The 21,703-nt window shown below is 39.1% G+C and overlaps 1 protein-coding gene and 1 non-coding gene across 3 annotated transcripts in view; one reads left to right on the top strand and one right to left on the bottom strand.

Annotated features, from left to right (window-relative positions):
* Positions 1 to 21,703, bottom strand: part of Cwc27 (CWC27 spliceosome associated cyclophilin) — a 175,797-nt gene that overhangs the window by 74,693 nt on the left and 79,401 nt on the right. The window lies entirely within an intron of this gene.
* Positions 1,551 to 1,696, top strand: LOC119810909. The gene has a single exon (XR_005284847.1). It is a non-coding gene; the product is annotated as a small nucleolar RNA SNORA62/SNORA6 family (small nucleolar RNA).

Genomic DNA, 21,703 nt, shown 5'->3' with positions numbered 1-21,703 from the left:
AGGCTCTTACCCACACCTCAGATAATACAATCGCTTCCTTCTTGAATCGAATGGACACAATCCTAGAAGTCTTTTGTTCAGTCAGCAGGAAGTATAACTGAGCTGTGTAGTCACTCATGAGTTTCTCTACCTGATAAATACTCCTGCCTTTTACTATGCTAGGTTTTTTTTGGGGGTGGGGGTGGGGGGGGCAGGTAATTCAGTCATTTAGAAGATGTTTCTTTTCTCTTTGTTTTTATTTAACTTTTAAAAATTTTTACATACTAGCCCCAGTTCCCCATCCCTCTCAAGGATGTTTCTTGAAAATAAAGATCTTTGAGGCACAGGTTATTTTGTAGCTTGGAGAGCAAATGCTGCATTTATAGACCAGATAAATCAGCTATGATAATAATTTGAAGTCTATAAAGAATGAGATTAAGAAAGTTTATACCATGTAAGCCATTACTGCACCAAAAAAGAACAGAGTTAATTAAAAAAAAAAAAAAACCTGGACTAAGCAGTCTGGATTTAAAAGTCAACTCTATCAAGTATCAGCTGAGGAGTGACTTTAGAAGAGCTATTTAATTTCTTTGAGACTCAGTTGTGTACAGTGGTGTAAGATATTGAGCACACAAGATATAGATTCAGTAAAAGTACCTATTATGTAGGCCAGATATTTCAAATAGCACTATTGCTTAGAGCTGTTAATCATCTAGGAATATCCTGTAATTGTTTATTTTGAATGCGTGCCACCCCTGGTATATATGGAAATTAATTTTGTTCATAATTGTGAAAGTGTAAAAAGCAATAATTTATCCCTAGTCATAGATTTAGATATTCTGTTTAAATAATGTGTCATAAATTAAATAAAAATAACTAAAAACTCAAAAAGACAAAGTCAAACAGGAACACAGATATACAGATTGTTAAGAATTGCTTACTGTGTTGAAACGTTCAAGTGATTGAGGACTTCCAAGGTTGTAAAAATCTTCAGACTAGGAAAATATCACATTTGTCAATGCATGGAATGCAGTACAACTTTAAAAATTAATCTTTAGATCACAGGCTAATTTTAGGGATTCCCAATCTTACATTCTTTAGAACATAATCCTCCTATCCACAGGCACAAAAATATGTCTAACTATGCTCAAACAAAAATAAAAATTATAATCTTGAAGTCAGTATGTACTGCCAAAATGATGGGCCTGCTTACAATAAGGTCTAAAAAAGGTCCTTGGCCTTTTCAAAGTCCAGTTTCTGTTTGAATACTAAGAGAAAGGACTTTATAAATGGCTTCTGCTGCCATTAAGTCTAAGAGAAGATTCTTTTCTAATTGGTGTGTTTCTAATTATGCATTCATCTGAATTTTAATACAGTTTGAATACAACACTATTAACCAATAAATAATTCTGTACTAGACTATATATATATATTTCAATCTAGTAAATCTACACTATCTTTGCTTCTTACTAGAGACTACCAATATGTTCAACAATTTGTAATATTTCTTTTTTTGTTGGTTTTTTTTGAGTCCTAAAACTAGCATTTAATTAGATTTATAAGAATCTCTTTGTGCACATTGTTAGAGCTTGGAGTTGAGGTTACAACCTGGCCGATGAACTCGCAAGTGTAGGTAGTGTGCTAAACGAGAGGCAAGGTTTCGCTAACCCCCACTCTGTCCCGTGAGTGGAGCTTGATAGTAACCTTTGCTACAAGCATTAAAAAAAGAATCTCTTATTAATAGATGTACAGCTTGCATTCATTTCTAATATGCGTCAATACATAACTGAATTCACAGGTCAGCTTTCTAATAAAGAGTGCCCAGGAATTTGTATGTCAAAATACTTATTCTCTCTTTTGCAGTTTTAGACTCACTCAACAGAAACCAGAGAGAGACAGAAGAACAGTGCTTAAACACAAAACCTGAAAACAGGTGAGGAGAAATAAACTTGAGTAAAATAGCTCTGGTCAATTGGTTAGAGCTCCAGTTGTTCCCACTTGATTATAGGGAGGGCAAGGATAGGGTACTCAGCAGTCTTCACAACAGCCTTAGAAGGCCACAGGCTGAGGGATGGGGGAGGGAGTGAGCTGGAAGAGAAGCTGGACAGCTGGAAGAGAAGCTGGATATCTGGAAGAGAAGCTGGACAGCTGGAGGAGAAGCTCAGAAGCTTCTCTATTTTCTTGCTAACTTCTGAGCAGCAGTGGGGGAGGGGGAACAAACACCTGCACTAGCCATGCTGAACTGAAGAGAAATTCCAGGTTCACTTTTAGGCACATCCAGAGTCCAAATGAATTAAAGACCTCAATATTAATCTTACCACACTGAATCTGATAGAAGAGAAAGTGGGAAGTAGTCTACAACACATGGGCACAGGAGACTACTTCCTACGTAGAACCTCAGTAGCACAGACAATAAGAGCAACAATGAATAAATGGGACCTCCTGAAACTGAGAAGCTTCTGTAAAGCAAAAAGCACTGTTATTAAGACAAGAAGGCAACCTACTGACTGGGAGAAGATCTTCACCAACCCCACATCAGACAAAGGTCTGATCTCCAAAATTTATAAAGAACTCAAGAAACTAGACTTTAAAATGCTAATTAACCCAATTAAAAAAAATGGGGCATTGAACTGAACAGAGAATTCTCAGCAGAAGAAGTTCGAATGGCCAAAAGACACTTAAGGGCATGCTCAACCTCCTTAGCGATTAGGGAAATGCAAATCAAAACAATTTTTAATATTTCTATGTAGCACTCTGATACAGGCACGGGAATCAAGATAAGCAAGAAGAGATGGGAACCTAATTCAACTAACTCTTCAATTCAGTTACCTCAATATGACTTGATATTCTGTAATATGGGCTCTGTGTCAGTCAGAGGCCGAGTTTAAGGAGAGGAAAGAAAAGTTATGTCTCTAGTCACACCACTATACGCCAAGACAACTAGAAACTTAAAACAGAAATCTGCAAATTCTAGTCCACGATCTTTCTGGGACACCGACACAAATTCTTTGAGGGGCTTGAATTGCAAAGAAGGACATAACCTTTGTCCACCAAGAATGAAAACAGTGCATGATAAAAAGTAATAAAGAAATCGCTGAGGCACTCAGGAAGTCAGGAAACACAGATTACTGCAGGTTAAGTAAGAGATGACTTCGCAGAAGAGGCACATAAACAGTAGGCGTAAATCTACCGAAAGTAGAGAGAAAAAGGTATAGGAAGTTCTAAAGTGAAAGGAGAAAAAAACAAAGAAAGGAAAAGGTTCATTGACTCAGCAAGTAAGTGTGCTTGCTGGACACAACTTGCCAACTGAGCTCTGTCTCTGGGAAAAAAGAAAAAAATCTTGGTGTGAACCAGGCAAGGTGGTGTACATCTTTAATCTTAGTAGCCAGGAAGCAGAGGCAGGTGGATCTTTGTGAGTTTGAGTTCTAGGGTAGCCTGCTTTACATAGTGAGTTTCTAGGTTAGCCTGGGCTATTCAAAGAGACCCTGTCTTAAAAACAAACACAAAACTTTATTCCTCTCTTTCCTATTTCTGATAAAGTCACCAGAACCTGGTATCAGGCTCACTTTCTGGCATTAGTTATTAAACCTGAAAATTGCAAGAGAGACCAAATCCATGGCTGTCCAATTAAAGCAAGCTATATTTGTGGGCGCACCTGGGACTGGTGAACTGGCTGTCTCACCCAAAGTCGGGATTTAAGAGCACTGCCTCTGCTGGCTTCTTGAAAGCCTTTTATAGGAGGACAGAGTGTTTACAGGGGTGAGAGAGTTGGCTACTGGATACTGTCAGGAAGGGGAAGGGGATGGGAGGAGGGAAGGGAGTGGGAACCGGGATTGGTATGCAAAATGAAAAAAAGATAGTTTGCTTTCTTTCTCTAAAAAATAAAATAAAATACTTATACAATCTTGGTCATTCTTACAGGTATAAAATGGAATCGCAGAGTTGTTTTGATTTGCATTTCTCAGATGGCTAAGGATGTTGAGCATTTCCTTAAGTGTCTTTCAGCCATTTTAGATTCCTCTGTTGAGAGTTCTCTGTTTAGGTCTGTACTACATTTTTCTTAATTGGGTTATTTGTTCTTTTCATGACCAATTTCTTGAGTTCTTTGTATATTTTAGAGATCAGCCCTCTGTCTGATGTGGGGTTGGTGAAGATCTTTTCCCATTCTGTAGTCTGCCGTTTTGACTTGTTGACTGTGTCTTTTGTTTTACAGAAGCTTTTCAGTTTCAGGAGGTCCCATTTATTAATTGTTTCTCTTGGTGTCTATGCTACTGAGATTTTATTTAGAAAGTGGTCTCCTGTGCCAATGTGTTCAAGTGTACTTCCCAATTTCTCCTCTATGTAAGGTTCAGTGTGGTTGGCTTTATATTGAGGTTTTTGATCCATTGGGACTTGAGTTTTGTCCTTGGTGATAGTTATGGATCTGATTTCATTCTTCTACATGTTGATATCCACTTATGCCAGCACCATTTGTTAAATATGCTTTCTTTTTCCATTTTATATATTTTGCTTCTTTGTCAAAAATCAGGTGTTCGTAGGTGTGTGGATTAATATCTGGGTCTTCGATTCGTTTCCATTTGTCCTCCTGTTTGTTTTTATGCCAATACCAGGCAGTTTTCACTACTGTAGCTCTGTAGTAGAGTTTGAAGTCAGGGATTGTGATGCCTCCAGAAGTTCTTTTGTTGTACAAGATTGTTTTGGCTATCCTGGGTTTTGCTTTTCCATATGAAGTTGAGTACTCTTCTTTTGAGGTCTGTGAGGAATTTTGCTGGCATATTGATGGGCATTGCATTAAATCTGTAGATTGCTTTCGGTAAGATTGATATTTTTACTATGTTAATTATACCTACCAAAGAGCATGGGAGATCTTTCCACTTTCTGACTGATGACAACTTATGCTGGAGAGGTGTGGGGTAAAGGGAACACTCCTGCATTGCTGGTGGGAGTGTAAGCTGGTACAGCCCCTTTGGATATCAGTATAGCGATTTCTCAGAAAATTAGGAAACAACCTTCCTCAAGACCCAGAAATACCACTTTTGTGTACATATGCAAAGGATGCTCAATTGTTCCACAAGGACATGTGCTCAACTATGTTTATAGTAGCATTGTTTGTCATAGTCAGAACCTGGAAACAACCTAAATGCCCCATTGACTGATGAATATATAAGGAAAATGTGGTAGATTTATGCAATGGAGTACTATACAGTAGAAAAAAATGACATCTTGAAATCTGCAGGCAAATGGATGGAGCTATAAAACATCATATTGAGTGAGGTAACTCAGACCCAGAAAGACAATTATCATATGTACTCACTCATAAGTTGTTTTTAAACATAAAGCAAAGAAAACCAGCTTACAAATCACAATCCTGGACAACCTAGACAACAATGAGGATCCTAAGAGAGACATACATAGATCTAATCTACACAGGTAGTAGAAAAAGACAAGATCTCCTTAGTAAATTGGGAGCATGGGGACTATGGGAAAGGGTTGAATGGGAAGGGAAAGGAAGGGAGAGGAGCAGAAAGAAATGTAGAGCTCAATAAAATAAATAAATAAAAAATTCTGAAAAAAATACAATGAAAGGGAAGGAACAAAGAAGAAAGATAAGGATATACATCATGTGAATGGGGTCACAAGTTTAGTGTAGGCTGAAAACATGTTTTGCAGTTTACATCAGATCTAAGGAACAGAAACTTAATTCTTAACTACAAATATATTCCTTAACTTGCAAGGATTTAGCACAAGACAAACAGGAGCTCCAATAGAAACCTGAACCTGCACAGGACTAACATAAACTCACTCTCAACTGTCTTAACTGAAAACAGAACCCTTAATTTGAAAAGTGTGTTTTTCCTTTTTGGTCCCATTGACTTGCAAGGTATATTGTTCCTGTTTTGGTCTCACATAGTTCCTGGCTATACTACACCCTTCCTTTTTTTTTTTTTTTTTTTTTTTTTTAAATCACAGTGTCTTCCTGACTGTCTAGCTTGAATTTAACTTTACATAGATGCCAATTTCTACAATTCTATTCACGTGAGCTTTAGATATGTCTACTGAATTGTGTGTTAATTTCCATGAATGCTACTAACCATGCACCAACTTCTTTCTCAAGTATTAAAGTCCTCTCATGAGCTAGCTTCAAAACACATTTTTCTACTTTACCTTCCATGTAGACTATACAGTTACTCTAAATTTTAGCCAAAACATACTAGTCATCAGTATCTTGGCAAAATTTAAGCTTTGGCACACGTACCCTTTGTTCATACCATTTCTGTAACTTAAAATAGTGTTAGTTTACAATTGCTATTCACTAAAATCCTCATTTTCCAGGCTTCATGGAAAAAATAGCACTCAAGTTGTGGCTCTATTCAGAACATATTATTACAGCAAGCTTAGTGCAAAGAAATAAGAATTAACATGAAAAAGTACCCTACCATGTGTTCAGAAGAAAATCATGTCTATGATCAAAATATGTCACAACCAATTCACAAATGTTAAATTATAGCAGCAACTTATGGATTAGGATTTTTAAAAGAAATTATAAAAATAATACTGAATATCATACTAAGATCTACTCTACCACTTATTTTTTTTTAACCGTGTGAGGGCCGTGGAGGAGTTTAATTAGTAAAGTGCTAAGGATATATAAGAAAAAGTAACTATGTTATAGGCTAACTTTAAAATATTATTAAAAATAGAGTTTGAAGGAGATGCCTTGAATGGATAGATAACACCCCTCTCAGAAGCTATCAGTTATTAAGCAAAAACCTCAGTGCCAGGTGAGATACCTTCCTATGTTTAGAGATAATCCAGAGGTCCCTAAAACAATGCACATTACTACCACTGTTCTTGGTTTTCCACCAGAACTAGATGGAAATATTCCACAGCTGAAGGCACCATACATTTTGGTTGTAGGACACAGACAAATCAAACTGGAGCTGAAATGGAAGCTCCCTCCCAACCAGCTAGCTTTCACAGTCCTGTGAGAGGCTATGCAGGCTTCTAGGGGAAAAATAAAATCAGTGACTCTGCCCAGCTATGTCTACCAACCTGCCAGGCAAGGTGTGGCCAGTGGTATAATAGTGGCATGCCTCTTATGGGGTAATGAACTGTTCTCTGGTTGAATTTGAGGCCTGTTCAAATTCATGCCTGGTACAGTAAACCTGGTGGAAAACTCATGTCTAAACTGGAGATCTCCATTGAGTTCTTCACCTCGGAGAGTGGTGAACCCAGCAGAAGAGGATGAGTAAAGACTGTAAGAGTCATAGTGTAGAAAGAGGCTGCTCGTTCATTTCAGGGCTTCCCAGATGCAAAATAATCACACAGAAACTGTATTATTACACCACTGCATGACCTATTAGCTCACGATTCTTATTGGCTAGCTCTTATATCTTAAATTAACCCATTTCTATTATTTTATATTTTATCACAAGGCTCGTGGTTTACCAGCAAGGTTCTGGAATGTCTGTCTCCTTTGGTGGCTACATGGCTTCTCTGACTCCGCCTACTCTCTATCTGCTTGAAATTCTCACCTTGCCTATAGCTATCCATTCTTCAACTCTACCAAAGACTCCAGAAGGACATACTATTACCTAAGTAAACAGGAAATGCATTATAAGCAACTTCCAAAACTATAGAATTGACAGAGACATCTTGCTGCCTGGACATTCACCCAAAGTTCTTCTGTAACGTTGGGGAACCTACAGGCACATAGTGTCTGGCAGACTTTTCCATGAAGCAGGAAATTTCAGACAGTTCCACCTTTATTGATAGTTTGCCAGTCACTTCTGTGTCCTGTACAATGTCTGGCAGAATCTTTCATGAAGCAGGAACTCTGAAGGACTGTATCACCTTTAGGCAAGATCAGCAGTCATTTTGATGTGGGTCCTGCATGTCCAGTTCATACAGTATGACATCAAGCAGTCCAGGCAAGAGCAGTTTCTTGCCAAATAGCTAGCAAACTCCATAAGGAGCCTCTTAGATGCCCATTACCTTCTTGAAGTAATTGGCGCTGCCAGGAGCAGATGTGTCTCATTGTCATGAAAAATCCTAAGTTTTTAAAACATTTTAAATGCCATATTCTGTTAGTCTTTGAAAAGTACCTGTCTTTCTGAAATATATCTCTGTACATCTAGAAAACCTAATATGAGTATAAATTTGACTATTTTAGATGATTATCTGTTAACCTGTATTCTTAATTAGACATTACATTTTTAATGAGCACAAACTCAATACCTTAAACAAGAGCAGAAATACACACATAACAAAATTGATCTTTATTTTTGTATCAATAAACCAAGATCCATACCAATACAAAGTATTCATCTCTATAGCATAAGAGAAGATGGAAAACACCAGGAGAGCATGGCCCACTGAATCAACTAAGAAGGGGTTCACATGGGCTCACAGAAACTGAAATGCAAAGCAGGGGCCTTCATGGGTCTCTATCAGGTTCTCTGCATATATGTATGGCTGTTATCTTGGTGTTTTTGTGGGACTCCTAACAATGGAAGCAGTATATCTCTGACTCTTTTGTCTGTTCTTGAGACTCTTTTCCTCCTATTGGGTTGCCTTGTTCAGCCTTGACCAGTTTGCATGTGGGTTTTTTTTGTCCTCTTTGGCTGTTGTTTCCTGCTCTTTTCTGAAGAGCAAATGGATGGGGTGAATTTGGGCAAGAACAGAGGTAGGTAGGAGCAGGGAGGAGTGGAAGGAAGAGAAAGTGTGGTTGGGATGTATTGTACAAGAAAAGAATCGAGTTTTAGTTTAAAAAAATGAAAGGGAAAAATAAAAGCTCATGGCTAGAAAGGCCATAGGCTTAAGGGCAGTGGTTCTCAAACTGTGGGTTGTGTACCCTATTTTCTTTCATAGGGGCCATCTAAGACCATTGGAAAACACAGATATTTACATTACAATTAATAACAGTAGCAAAATTATAGTTAAGTAGTAACAAAAACAATTTTATGGTTGGGGGTCATCACAACATGAGGAACTGTATTAAGGGGCTGCAGCATTAGAAAGGTTGAGAGCCACTGCCAAGGGGGAACCTACTACTCTTCATTTGCTGAATGGTCATCTTGTGAAACTCTTTGTGAAGTATTTATGTTTATACTCATATACTCCCAGGTGAGTGCTGCTCTGAGCTTAGGCCAGAGAGGCTTCTGTTTGTAGTAGGTAGCAATTGAGCAGAGATTCAGAATTGGTCAAGGCACTGACACTAAGCAACTGTTGAGTGTTCAGCCCTAAAAAGGACATCTACATATCACCCCAAAGGCCAAGGGGACATTGCAGAAGGGCAAGTGGGAAGAATGTGCAAGCCTCAAGATGGAAACGAGTGCTTTGAAATGCTGTCTTCTGGGTTGTACCCATGGTATGATAACAGTGGTGGGTAATGGTACAAAGCTGGACCGTCAACATTCTTCATGGATAGGGGAGGGGTCCACAATGTTCTATCCCCTCTGAAAAGGACAGCCAGTGAACAATTGCTGAGTGGGTGAGGCATATTCTTCATTGATTTAGCAACTGGTAAACTACTCCTGCTCAAGCAAATAACTTCCTACCCATGCTCATTTAAGCAACCATTAGATGCAATGGGACACAAACAGAAAGTTATGAAATAGAAGTGGCCAGTTAGAAAGAAGGAGGGATTCATTATGAGAGGGGAGAGGACAATGGGGAGATATGATTAAAGTACTCATGTACATGTACACGAAATGGAAAAAATAAACAAAAATCTTTCAAAAGTAAAAACAAATGAAAGAAGCATTTCATGGATGGGGAGGTAATTTAGTTAGTACAGTGCTTATCCTGCAACCATGCAAACTTGAGTATGATCCGAAGGAATGCCAGAGAAGCTGTGCATGGTGACACGTGTTTGAGCACTGAGGAAGCAGAGACAGGCAGATCCCTGGAGCTCTCTGGCTAGCCAGACAAGGCTAACTGGGCAAGCTCCAGCCTCGGTGAGAGATCCTGCCTTAAAAACCAAGGTGGGTGGTGTCTGAGGAAAGGCCAGGAGACACTGATCTTGGTCCTCCACACACATGTGGACCCTCCAACTTAATATCCGTGTTAGCACTCTAAATTCTTAGACAAAACATTTGAATACGTATAGGCAGGGTTAATGATCAGAAATCTAGGCTCAACAGTATTGTACAGCCTCAGGAAAGCAATTAATCCTTTTCTTTATTTTTATCACCACAGTCTGGCTAAGGTATACATTAATATTTCTGGGATATATTACCAAAATTTTAAGTTTAAATAGTTGTTATATGCAGGTCATTTTATTAAAGTCTTTTGGCCTTAGGACATTAAAGCCCATTATGAATTAAATTATTTCTTCTCAGTTCTCACATCTAAGAAAATAGTGAGATGTCAAATAATTTAATATTCACCTTGGCCACAGACATGAGTTAGAAACAATATGAGCTAGGGGAGAGCTACACAATGACTCAGATATCCCAGTTCTTAATGCATTTTCCCACTGAACTGCCCACAAAAGGAAAAGTTTGTATAGATGTGAACATTTTTAACTGAAGACAATGAATAAATAGCTACATAAGCAATTTTAAATAAATAGTATGCTATAGTAAGTTTACATTTTTATCAGAATGTTTGCATCATCTAATATTACATAACTAGGTTTTTTTATATCCTGTCATGTTCTTTAATCATGCAACTTTTGAGTTCGAGACTGAGGAGATTACAATCACCTGTTACTTCTCTCATTTTCTTCATGTACCACAAATATTCCTTGGAGAAAAAATTAACTTATATATGTTCTTTTGTTCTTATGGAATGATAATATTATCTTAATATAAGTTGCTAAAGTCAAACATTGACCATCACTAAAATTTACCTTTAAAAACTGGTAAATCGGCTGGGCGGTGGTGGCGCACGCCTTTAATCCCAGCACTCGGGAGGCAGAGGCAGGCGGATCTCTGTGAGTTCGAGGCCAGCCTGGTATACAAGAGCTAGGTCCAGGACAGGCTCTAAAAAAGCTGCAGAGAAACCCTGTCTCGAAAAACAAACAAACAAACAAACAAAAAAAAACTGGTAAATCGTTATCAAGTCCTGATTTTTTTTTAATGTGCCTTTAAGAGGACTTTAGTCAACAAAAGTGAAATACAAGTGTTTCTTATATAAGATAGCAAATAAATTTGCTTAAAGACTTCATTAAGCAAGCTGATGGCTAAACACAAGTCAACTGCTGCTTCTTGGATCATGAACTTCACACTTGAAGTTAGTTTAAGCCTGCTATGTATGTCCCAATATCTGATGAGAATTCATAAGACATGAAAATGACTGACAGTTAAACAGTACTACCTTTATGACTTTCAGTTTGCTGCTTTAATCTCAATAATATCAATTTCTTTATACGGAGACAATAACTTGGCAGTGGATGAAATCACAGAATCACTGCAATAAAAGTCCATCATAGGTATCAAGACTATAGGTGTATGGCATGGTTTTTATACTTCTAGTAGTATCAACTGGAACAGAGATATAGATTTGCCATAACTCACAAATACCATAAAAATCTGTAGCTCATGCATAAACTTAGAAAGCAAAATCAGGGAAATCTTTCTGTGATTCCAAACCTGTTCTGTGTTGCTGCAGTAAAGCATCAGACAACCAAAGAGACAGAAGGAGCAGTCTCAGCTTCCCAATTTGAAAAGGGAAGAATAAGATTGGAAGAAAGACAAAGATTCATTGGAAGCTAGCAAGGCTCACATGATGTTTGGCCTAACACTCAACACAAAACTGTTCCTGTGCTGACGACTTTCATCTCCACACAGACATTACTAGTATTAGTATTCCGAGTCTAGAACCAGCTACTGACTTGTTTCCAGTCTAAACAACCAAACAAAAATTCAAATCTTTGCTTATTTTTTCAAGGACATATAGATTTCAAAATCTTTTTTTCAAAGGTGCAGATTCTAATGAAAGTTGCATTTATTATTATTATTATTATAAATTTTCACCTCCTCACCTCCTCCCATTTCCCTCCCCTCCCCCCACTTCCCCTTCCCCTCCCTCTCCAGTCCAAAGAGCAGTCAGGGTTCCCTGCCCTGTGGGAAGTCCAAGGTCCTCCCCCCTCCATCCAGGTCTAGGAAGGTGAGCATCCAAACAGACTAGGTTCCCACAAAGCCAGTACATGGAGTAGAATCAAAACCCAGTGCCATTGTCCTTGGCTTCTCAGTCAGCCCTCCAGGTAAGTCACATTCAGAGAGTCTGGTTTGATCACATGCTCCATCAGACCCAGTCCAGCTGGCCTTGGTGAGTTCCCATTAGGTGGGACCCACCATCACAGTGGGTGAGTGCACACCTGGCAGCCCTGACTTCCTTGCTCATGTTCTTTCTCCTTCTGCTCCTCATTTGGACCTTGGAAGCTCGGTCCAGTGCTCCAATGTGGGTCTCTGTCTCTATCTCCATCCATCGCCAGATGAAGGTTCTATGGTGGTATACAAGATATTCATCAGAGTGGCTATAGTATAGGGCCAGTTCAGGTGCCCTCTCCTCAGCTGCTCAAGGAACAAGCTGGGGACATCTCCTTGGACACCTGAGAACCCCTCTAGAGTCCGGTCTCTTGCCAACCCTCAAATGGCTCCCTTAATTAAGATATATACTTCGCTGCTCCCATATCCACTCCTCCTCCATCCCAAATGTCCCATTCCCCCAAGTTCTCCCATCCTCCCCTTCTCACTTATCTCTCCCCATCTCTCCTTACCCCCATCCCACCCCCATCCCCAAGCTCTCCATTTTTGCCTGGAAATCTTGTCTACTTCTAATATCCAGGAGGATAACTACATGTTTTTTTTTGGGGGGGTCACCTTCCTATTTAGCTTCTCTAGGATCCTGAAATATAGACTCAATGTCCTTCATTTATGGCTAGAATCCACTAATGAGTGAGTACATACCATATTCATCTTTTTGGGTCTGAGTTACCTCACTCAGGATAGTGTTCTCTATTTCCATCCATTTGCATGCAAAATTCAAGATATCATTGTTTTTTACCGCTGAGTAGTACTCTAATGTGTATATATTCCACACTTTCTTTATTCATTCTCCTATTGAGGGGCATCTAGGTTGTTTCCAGGTTCTGGCTATTACAAATAATGCTGCTATGAACATAGTTAAACAAATGCTTTTGTAGTATGATAGGGCATCTCTTGGGTATATTCCCAGGAGTGGTATTGCTGGATCCTGGGATAAGTTGATCCCGAATTTCCTGAGAAACTGCCACAAACTGATTTCCAAAGTGGTTGCACAAGTTTGCATTCCCACCAGCAATGGATGAGTTTTCCCCTTACTCCACATCCTCTCCAGCAAAGGCTATCATTGGTGTTTTTAATTTTAGCCATTCTGACAGGTGTAAGATGGTATCTCAAAGTTGTTTTTATTTGCATTTCCCTGATCGCTAAGGAGGTTGAGCATGTGGAGGCATTACCATCCCTTACTTCAAACTCTATTACAGAGCTACAGTATTGAAAACAGCTTGGTACTGGCATAAAAACAGAGAAGTCGACCAATGGAATAGAATAGAAGACCCGGATATTAACCCTCAAACCTATGAACACCTGATTTTTGACAAAGGAGCTAAAAGTATACAATGGAAGAAAGAAAGCATCTTCAACAAATGGTGCTGGCATAACTGGTTGTCAACCTGTAGAAGAATGAAAATAGATCCATATCTAACATCATGCACAAAACTCAAGTCCAAATGAATTAAAGATCTCAATATCAATCTGAACACACTGAACTTGATAGAAGAGAAAGTGGGAAATAGTCTACAACGTACGGGCACAGGAGACCACTACCTATGTATAACCCCTGTAGCACAGACAATAAGGGCTATAATTGAATAAATGGGACCTCCTAAAACTGAGAAGCTTCTGTAAAGCAAAGGACACTGTCATTAAGATAAAAAGGCAACCTACTGATTGGGAGAAGATCTTCACCAACCCTGCAACAGACAAAGGTCTGATCTCCAAAATATATAAAGAACTCAAGAAACTAGACTTCAAAATGCAAATTAACCCAATTAAAAAAATGGGGTGCTGATCTGAACAGAGAATTCTCAACTGAAGAAGTTCAAATGGCCAAAAGACACTTAGATTTCAAAATCTTAGTGATAAGTTTCTTTTGTTTGACTGACTACTTGAATGAAATATCATTTGTTATGAAAATAAATATATCAGTTTCAGAAAACTAAAAATCTGAAGCATATTCTAAGTTATAATTAAATGCATGGAACCAAACTGCTTCTCTTTGATTATAATCCTATTAAAATAGGAATCAACAAGGCAAAGAAGAAATGTGCATACACTTACACATTTTATGAGGCGTCTAACAGAAAACATTAGGCAAGCTCATTTTGAAACACTCTATCAGAACATAAGTTCAATCTGAGGGACAGTGTTCTGCATGTTCTTTATAGATTACAGAATCTGGTACATACATATAGAAAGAGGAGGCTGCCCCCATCCTAAGTACACTAAAATCCTGAAAGAAGACAAGAGGGAATCTAAATGCACTTGTATGTAGCCTTTATAATTATCATTTAACTAATTTATACTTATAATATATGAAAGATCACATTGGTTTTTAATAGATATTAGACATCTGACAGGAAATGTCATCAGTTTTTGTGAGAATTCTTTCACATTTTGGATTTCTTTCAAAACAAAATGAACAAAAGTAAATGCTACAGCAAAACGTAAAATGCCCAAAGTAATAGCAGATATCACTCTTCTGTCTAAACAATACAATTTAAGAATCAAACATGTTATTTTTTGACTTCCTGGAAGTAAATTTCCTGTAGCTAGAAATTATTTACAGTCATAATTTATTCCATGTCATGACAGTTTATAAATGGATAACCAATCTTGCTTATGACAACTTTATTAAATTCTCTGTAGCATCACCACAGCCACTGGCTCTTCAGTTTTAAATTGGGAACTTGACTCTGTTCAGTTTAGGGAAGCTGCAGCGGTAACCACAATAGTAAGTAAATCCCAGTATTTCAGCTTTCTATGAAGAGAAAGGCACCACTGCACAGGTCCCATCTTACATGACGGAACAGGCAAATAAAGAATATGGAGACTCTACTTGCATGAAAACATGAAACAATTCAACTACAATTAGTGTTGTATATTTGAGCAAAACATGAAGCGCATAGCTAAACAGATGCACAGTGAACAGCTAGATGCACTTCTGCAGGGACTTGTAGGGCTAAACACTGTAGTGTTTAAGTGTGGAGTTGGGTTGTGAGCTCAATAAATAAGTGATTAATGATTTCTGTAACGGGATGGAAATTCTCATGTTGATCAGGAGGATTTCTACAGTTGAAGCATGATGACTGGATATATGTCATTATTCAGCTTCAATTCTGTGCAGAAAGTATGACAGTTACCTTCATTTGCTATTATTTTTAGTTTAGACTTTGTAGGATTTTAAACAAAAGTTTTAAAAAAATTTATAGTGGATTAGAGTTAATTATTAGTGGAAGGACTGAGTATGAAGTTATATGGGTCTACAAATAACTTTCCTCTCCTTTCCTGTTGTGCAGAGACTTTTTCACTTGCATATCTTTGACACGCATTCCCCAGTCTCATTTCTCACTCATTTTTCTCTTTCCCTTCCCCCTTTTCTCCTCTTTCCTTTCCTTTCCTTTCCTTTCCTTTCCTTTCCTTTCCTTTCCTTTCCTTTCCTTTCCTTTCCTTTCCTTCCCTTCCCTTTCCTTCCCTCCCCTCTCCCTCTCCCCCTCCCTCCCCCCCCCCTCTCTCTCCCCTCTCCCTCTCCCTCTCCCCCTCCCTCCCTCCCTCCCCCCCCCTCTCTCCTCCTCTCTCTCTGAGACAGTCTTTTCTGTGTGGTCCTGGCTGCCCTGGAACTCACTCTGTAGAACAAAAGCTGGCCTCGAACTCAGAGATCTGTCTGCCTCTGCCTCTGGATTGCTAGGATTAAAGGTGTGCACCTGGCTTCTCTTTTTAATTATCTTTTCTAATTCAATAAACTTCCATTCAAATACTTCTTTAGTGAAACTGAATTATGCTCCTAACAATAAAATATATATTAAAATCACTGAATTTATCTATATATATGAAAAACTTATGATTATTAATATGTTCAGGAATCTCAAAGGAAATGTTTCATATAGACCTATAACAGAACCTTTTTATTTGCAAAGTTATAATTGATATATGGTTCTCAGTGCATGTTTGTGATAAAAAATAACCCTTTTGTGGGTTTGCCAATTTCCCTTTAGTCAGAAGCTACAGTGGAGATTGGCTATGTGGCCCTGGAGAGCACACCCAGATACAGGCTCCATGAAAAGAAAAATGATAATCAGCAATAACTTGCATTTTTTCAAACTGTGAAAATGTTCAGTACCGTAAAAAAATGTTCTTGTTTTCTAAAGCTCTTTACTTGGAAATGTAAAAGCTGTAATAAAGATGCTAACATATCAACTAATGTCTATACATTAATATTGACTGCGGAAAAATAAATTGCCAAGGGAAGAAAAACTTGATATATGTAAACATCTTAGGAGTGAGATGTAATTTGACCAAAGTAAATGCTTCAAAACTGTCATCAGTCAGTTCCTTGCAGATAAACTGGACAGAAGTACATATCTGGTTGTGTACATCCTAATCTGCCGTTAAAATTATTATGCACTATCAAAGCTAAAATAATTTTGCACTATCATTATTCAGTCAGTATGCTTTATGGATTTCCCGTTCATTGACAGTGTAGTATGTATGTCTTTATTTTAATGTGGTATTTTTCTAGGGGTTTAATGAACTGCTCTCTTAGGGATGAAGAGCTATCTGTTGAAAGGACCTGTAAACCAATCCCATGTGTTTTAAGACAGCTATATGTGGGAAAAAAGAAAGAGACTGTGTTTATTAAAGAAAAAGGCGAACTCTAGGGAAATAAACTGAATCTAGACAAGACTGGATATTCCTAGGAAGGAAAAGATAAAACAAATGATACTGTTTTATCTTGAGCATATTAATAAGCTTCGAGGATAAACAGTGAAACTGTCATGAAATCTGGGAGTAAAATCAAATTACTCTGAGCAGAAAGACAGAGAGGTGGCTGCAGACTTTGACACAGAGAAAGAAAAACAGAACAAAACAAGGTGAGCCAGCCCTGAGGGCATGAGAGCAGGAGAGCTCTCAGGAATATCCCCTCATATTCCCCCAACAGCAATCACAAGAGAAGGCCATGTACCTTGCCTGGGCAAAACAGTAGAGCTGGCTCTAGTGATGTGATTGGGAGGGACCTCCATGACACAGAACAACAGGATATCCAAGAGGAGTCCCAGTGAGAGCCCATTCTCAATGGTATAGCAGAAACCAGAGGCCTCCAGCCAGACCAATGACAGACAATGAATACTTGCCTGTAAAGATGAAATGCTCAACATCCTTAACCATCAGAGAAATGCAAATCAAAACAGCTCTGAGATTCCATCTTACATCTGTAAAAATGGCCAAGATCAAAAACACTGATAACTACTTGAGAGTTATGTGGAGAGGATATGGGGTAAAGGGAACTCCTGCATTGCTGGTGGGAATGCAAACTTGTACAGCCCCTTTGAATATCAGTATGGCAATTTCTCAGAAAATTAGGAAACAACCTTCCTCAAGACCCAGAAATACTACTTTTGGGTATATATCCAAAAGATGCTCAATCATGCTTCAAGGACATGTGCTCAGCTATATTCATAGCAGCACTGTTTGTCACAGTCAGAACCTGGAAACAGCCTAAATGCCCCTGGACCAAAGAATGGATAAGGAAAATGTGGTACATTTACACAATGGAGTACTACACAGCAGGAAAAAATAATGACATCTTGAAATCTGCAGGCAAATGGATGGAGCTAGAAAATATCATATTGAGTGAGGTAACACAGACCCAGAAAGACAAATATCATATTACTCACTCATAATTGGTTTTTAAACAGAAAGCTAAGAAAACCAGCTTACAATTCATGCTCCCAGAGAACCTAGATAACAATGAGGACCCTTAGAGAGACATACATGGATCTAATGTACATGAGAAGTAGAAAAAGCCAAGATCTCCTGAGTAAATTGGGAGCATGGGGACTATACGAAAGGGCAGAAGGGGTGGGGAGAGAGAGGGAGGAGAGTAGAGAAAAATGTAGAGCTCAGTAAAATTAATAATTTTTTTTAAAAAAAGATGAATGGACTAAAGGGTAAACTGTGTGACTCAATGGGCCACACTACAGCTTCCATGACAAAGCTCTTCTTCTATTTTGTTTTTGTTTTGCTTCTTTGTTTTGTTTGATTTTGATTTTTCTTTTAAATTTGTTTTTAATTATGCAGGGGAAGTTGCAGGGGCAGAGGGTAAATTCGAGGAGACAGGAAGGTAAGTGGGATGAGAATGCATGATGTTATATCCATAGAGAATCAATAAAAGTAAAAAAAAAAAATCAACCAACCAAACAAAAAACCCAACAGGGAAATGTCTAGAACTTGATGAGGAAAAGGAAATGGGGGCTGAGAATACTAGAACTAGAAAAGTATTGTGCCATTATAAAGACCACACACAATCTCAAGTACAAAGAAAATGGGATTAACAGATTCTGTGAGACCAATTTCAGAAGAGCGTATGATGAAAAGATTACCATGTAACTAAAATCTGAACTCCAGTGAAGGACTACAGGTAGCTAGGGTAGGAGCCGATGGGCGGGAAATGTACTTCAATACTGAAGCAGAACTACTACTGCCACCACGCCCCATGTAGGTGCTATGCATGTCAGCAGCATGAACATTAGCACACCTATCCTGAGCTCAGGACCAGGGTGGGGAACTGAAGGACACCAGTTTCCTGACTAGCAGAATGCATTCTCAGCACCCAAGCACCCTAGACAAGTCACCCCGCCTTAGTGCTTCCAGGTGTTTGTAAGGTAAGTTTATTAAGACGGCTCTGAAAAAAAAACATCTGTATAAAATGGAGGAATCTCTTTTTGTTGCTTCCAGTTAGTATTTTTAAATTCAAGAAAAATTAAAAATCTTTAAATGTCCGAAAATTCACTTTTAATAAAATTATCTACTTAATTGTATTTTTCCTCTGTATAGAGACATTCCTTTACTCTGAATAAGAGCTATTGCTGGGTATCTTTAGGTGTTATTTTCAGTTTCTTTGGTTGTTTTTCTCCTGGCCACACTGTCTTTTTTTTTATTTATTTTGAGGCAGATCTGGGCTCTGCATCTTAGGCTAGCCAGAACTTTCGATCTATCTATCTGCTACAGCTTTAAAGTGTAGGGGTGGTTAGGATACACAATCATACCCAGCTGCCTTAAGTTTTTCAATGACCAGGCATTTTTGTCAAAATTTTAAAATTAATAATTTAATTCATTTTGCATGTGTATATGGTGTGGGTGTTTATGTATATGAATGTTTGCATGTGTGTGTGGTTTGGGTGTTTGTATATATGTTTGCATGTGTATGGGTGCAAGTGTATGTGTGTGTGTGGGTGCACATGTGTGTGGAGGCCAGAAGTTGACACTGAACGCCATGACTATCAACAGAATGGAAATGTTCTTCATCTCGTTCCATGATATTTTCTCAGGGAACATGGAATTTTAGTGCACCAATTCTGGCTAGTCTACCTAGCGAGCATGCTCAGAGATCTCCTGACACACCTGCCTAGGTTTTACATAAGTTCTGGGGTTCCTCATCCTTGCATAGCAAATGCTTTATATACTGAGCCATCTTTCCAGCCCACTAGGCATAATATTTACAGAAAAAGCTGAAGTCATCTGGAAAAAAGTCTATCCAACTACATTAACTACAGTGTCTGGATGAAGTTACTCAGTATATAGTTGGTGCTTAATAAAGGCAGGCATCAGAACAGTATCAGAATACTGATCCTGGAAACTACTGAAGGAAAATGTAGAGGCCTGAAAACAGGGGGATATCTTAAATGTAGCACATATAATAAAATCATTGAGAACATAACTTTAGACAAAACAACGTACACATGAAAAGGATGAGGTCATACCATGAAGTCTATATCCACTAGAAATAGTAACTGTTAGAAAAGGCTGAAGATTTTCCATTTCCCACAGAGTTCTTTGCTTTACTGACACTAAAATCTTTTCCACATTAAGTAAAAGAATGGATGTGTGGACAAACAACTTTAAATGCAGTACACATGGCATGGACTAAGTGAGGAAAATAGGATGAGGTGGAAGCTTTTCTGGAGTGCCAGCTAGTCTTACTCATCAGCAAAGATTAAAATCATACAGAATGGCTTCTACAGGACCACAAAGCTCTACAGGTTCACAAAATAACTTACTTGCGTGTAGGGCATCCTCGTAAATCACTAAGATTTCACATTTTAGGTTTGGTGATGTTGGCCCTGCCGTTCTCTTCCAACAGAGGAACAAACGTTGGGCCCCCACTTTTATCTGCAAGCCAATTGCATTTGTGATGAGCAAAAAGGCTTGAGTCACTCAAAACACTACGGTAAACTAAGTCATTCTGCTTCAGGTCCATCATCAAATACATGCAATCCTTCCTGATAACAGCTACACAATGATAACGATGAGGATGGTATTTGCTGAGTCTTGCTCTTCTAATCCCAGATTCTCCACATTGGGTAGTGACATTATTCATAGGAAATGACATTATTAGGAGGTGTGGCTTTGTTGGAATGGGTTTGGCCTTGTTGGAGGAAGTGTGTCTTTGTGGGTGTGGGCTTTGAGGTTTCCTATGTTCAGGATACCACCCAGGTTCTTAGTTGATTTCCTGTTGCCTGCAAGATGTAGCACTCTCAGCTCTAGGACCACATCTGCCTGCACGCTGCCATGCTCCCCTTCATGATGATAATGGACTGAGCCTCTGAAACTGTAAGCAAGTTATCCCAACTAGATGTTTTCCTTTATTAGAGATGCCATGGTTATGGTGTGGCTTCACAGTGATAAAAACCCTAGGAGAGGTAGTAGGAGTTCCCCACTCTGCACTGTCCTCGTCTACTCTTCTTCGTCTGGTGCTGACAAATGACTGATTTACTGCCTTTTCTGACTGGAAGGCGTGGTGCCTCTCAGTTCAGCTGCCAGTACACAGCTCTGAGACTTTGTTTGCCTTCAAGTCCCTATATAAACCAAAGTCATAATCATTTTTAATCAATATTTTTTTTCTCATGGTTTATTTTTTTTATATTTAAACATTTCCATCTCCTTCCCTCCTCCTCCCCCTCCCTCCCCTCCTCCTCCCCCTTCCCTTCCCTCCTTCTCCCCCTTCCCTCCCCTCCCCTCCACCCATACCTCCCCTCCCTCCCTCTCAAGGCCAAGGAGCCATCAGGGTTCCCCACTCTATGCTACGACCAAGGTCCTCCCAACTCCCCCCAGGTCCAGGAAGGTGATCGACCAAGCTGAGAAGGCTCCCACAGAGCCCGTCCATGCAGAGGAATCAGAGCCCAGAGCCATTGTCCTTTGCTTCTCAGTCAGCCCTCACTGTTGGCCACATTCAGAGAGACGGGTTTGGTCGCATGATCCATCAGTCCCATTCCAACTGGAGTTGGTGATCTCTCATTAGTTCTGTCCCACCGTCTCCATGAGTGAACGCACCCCTCTCATTCCTGACTTTCTCCCTCATGTTCTCGCTCCTTCTGCTCCTCATCAGGACCTTGGGAGCTCAGTCCAGTGCTCCAATGTGGGGCTCAGTCACCTTCCCCATCTGTCGCCTAAAATGA

This window comes from Arvicola amphibius, chromosome 3 (assembly GCF_903992535.2).
Source record: "Arvicola amphibius chromosome 3, mArvAmp1.2, whole genome shotgun sequence".
NCBI lineage: Eukaryota > Metazoa > Chordata > Mammalia > Rodentia > Cricetidae > Arvicola > Arvicola amphibius.
The sequence above is the reverse complement of the archived record's forward strand: the minus strand, read 5'-3'. Positions and strand labels throughout refer to the sequence as shown.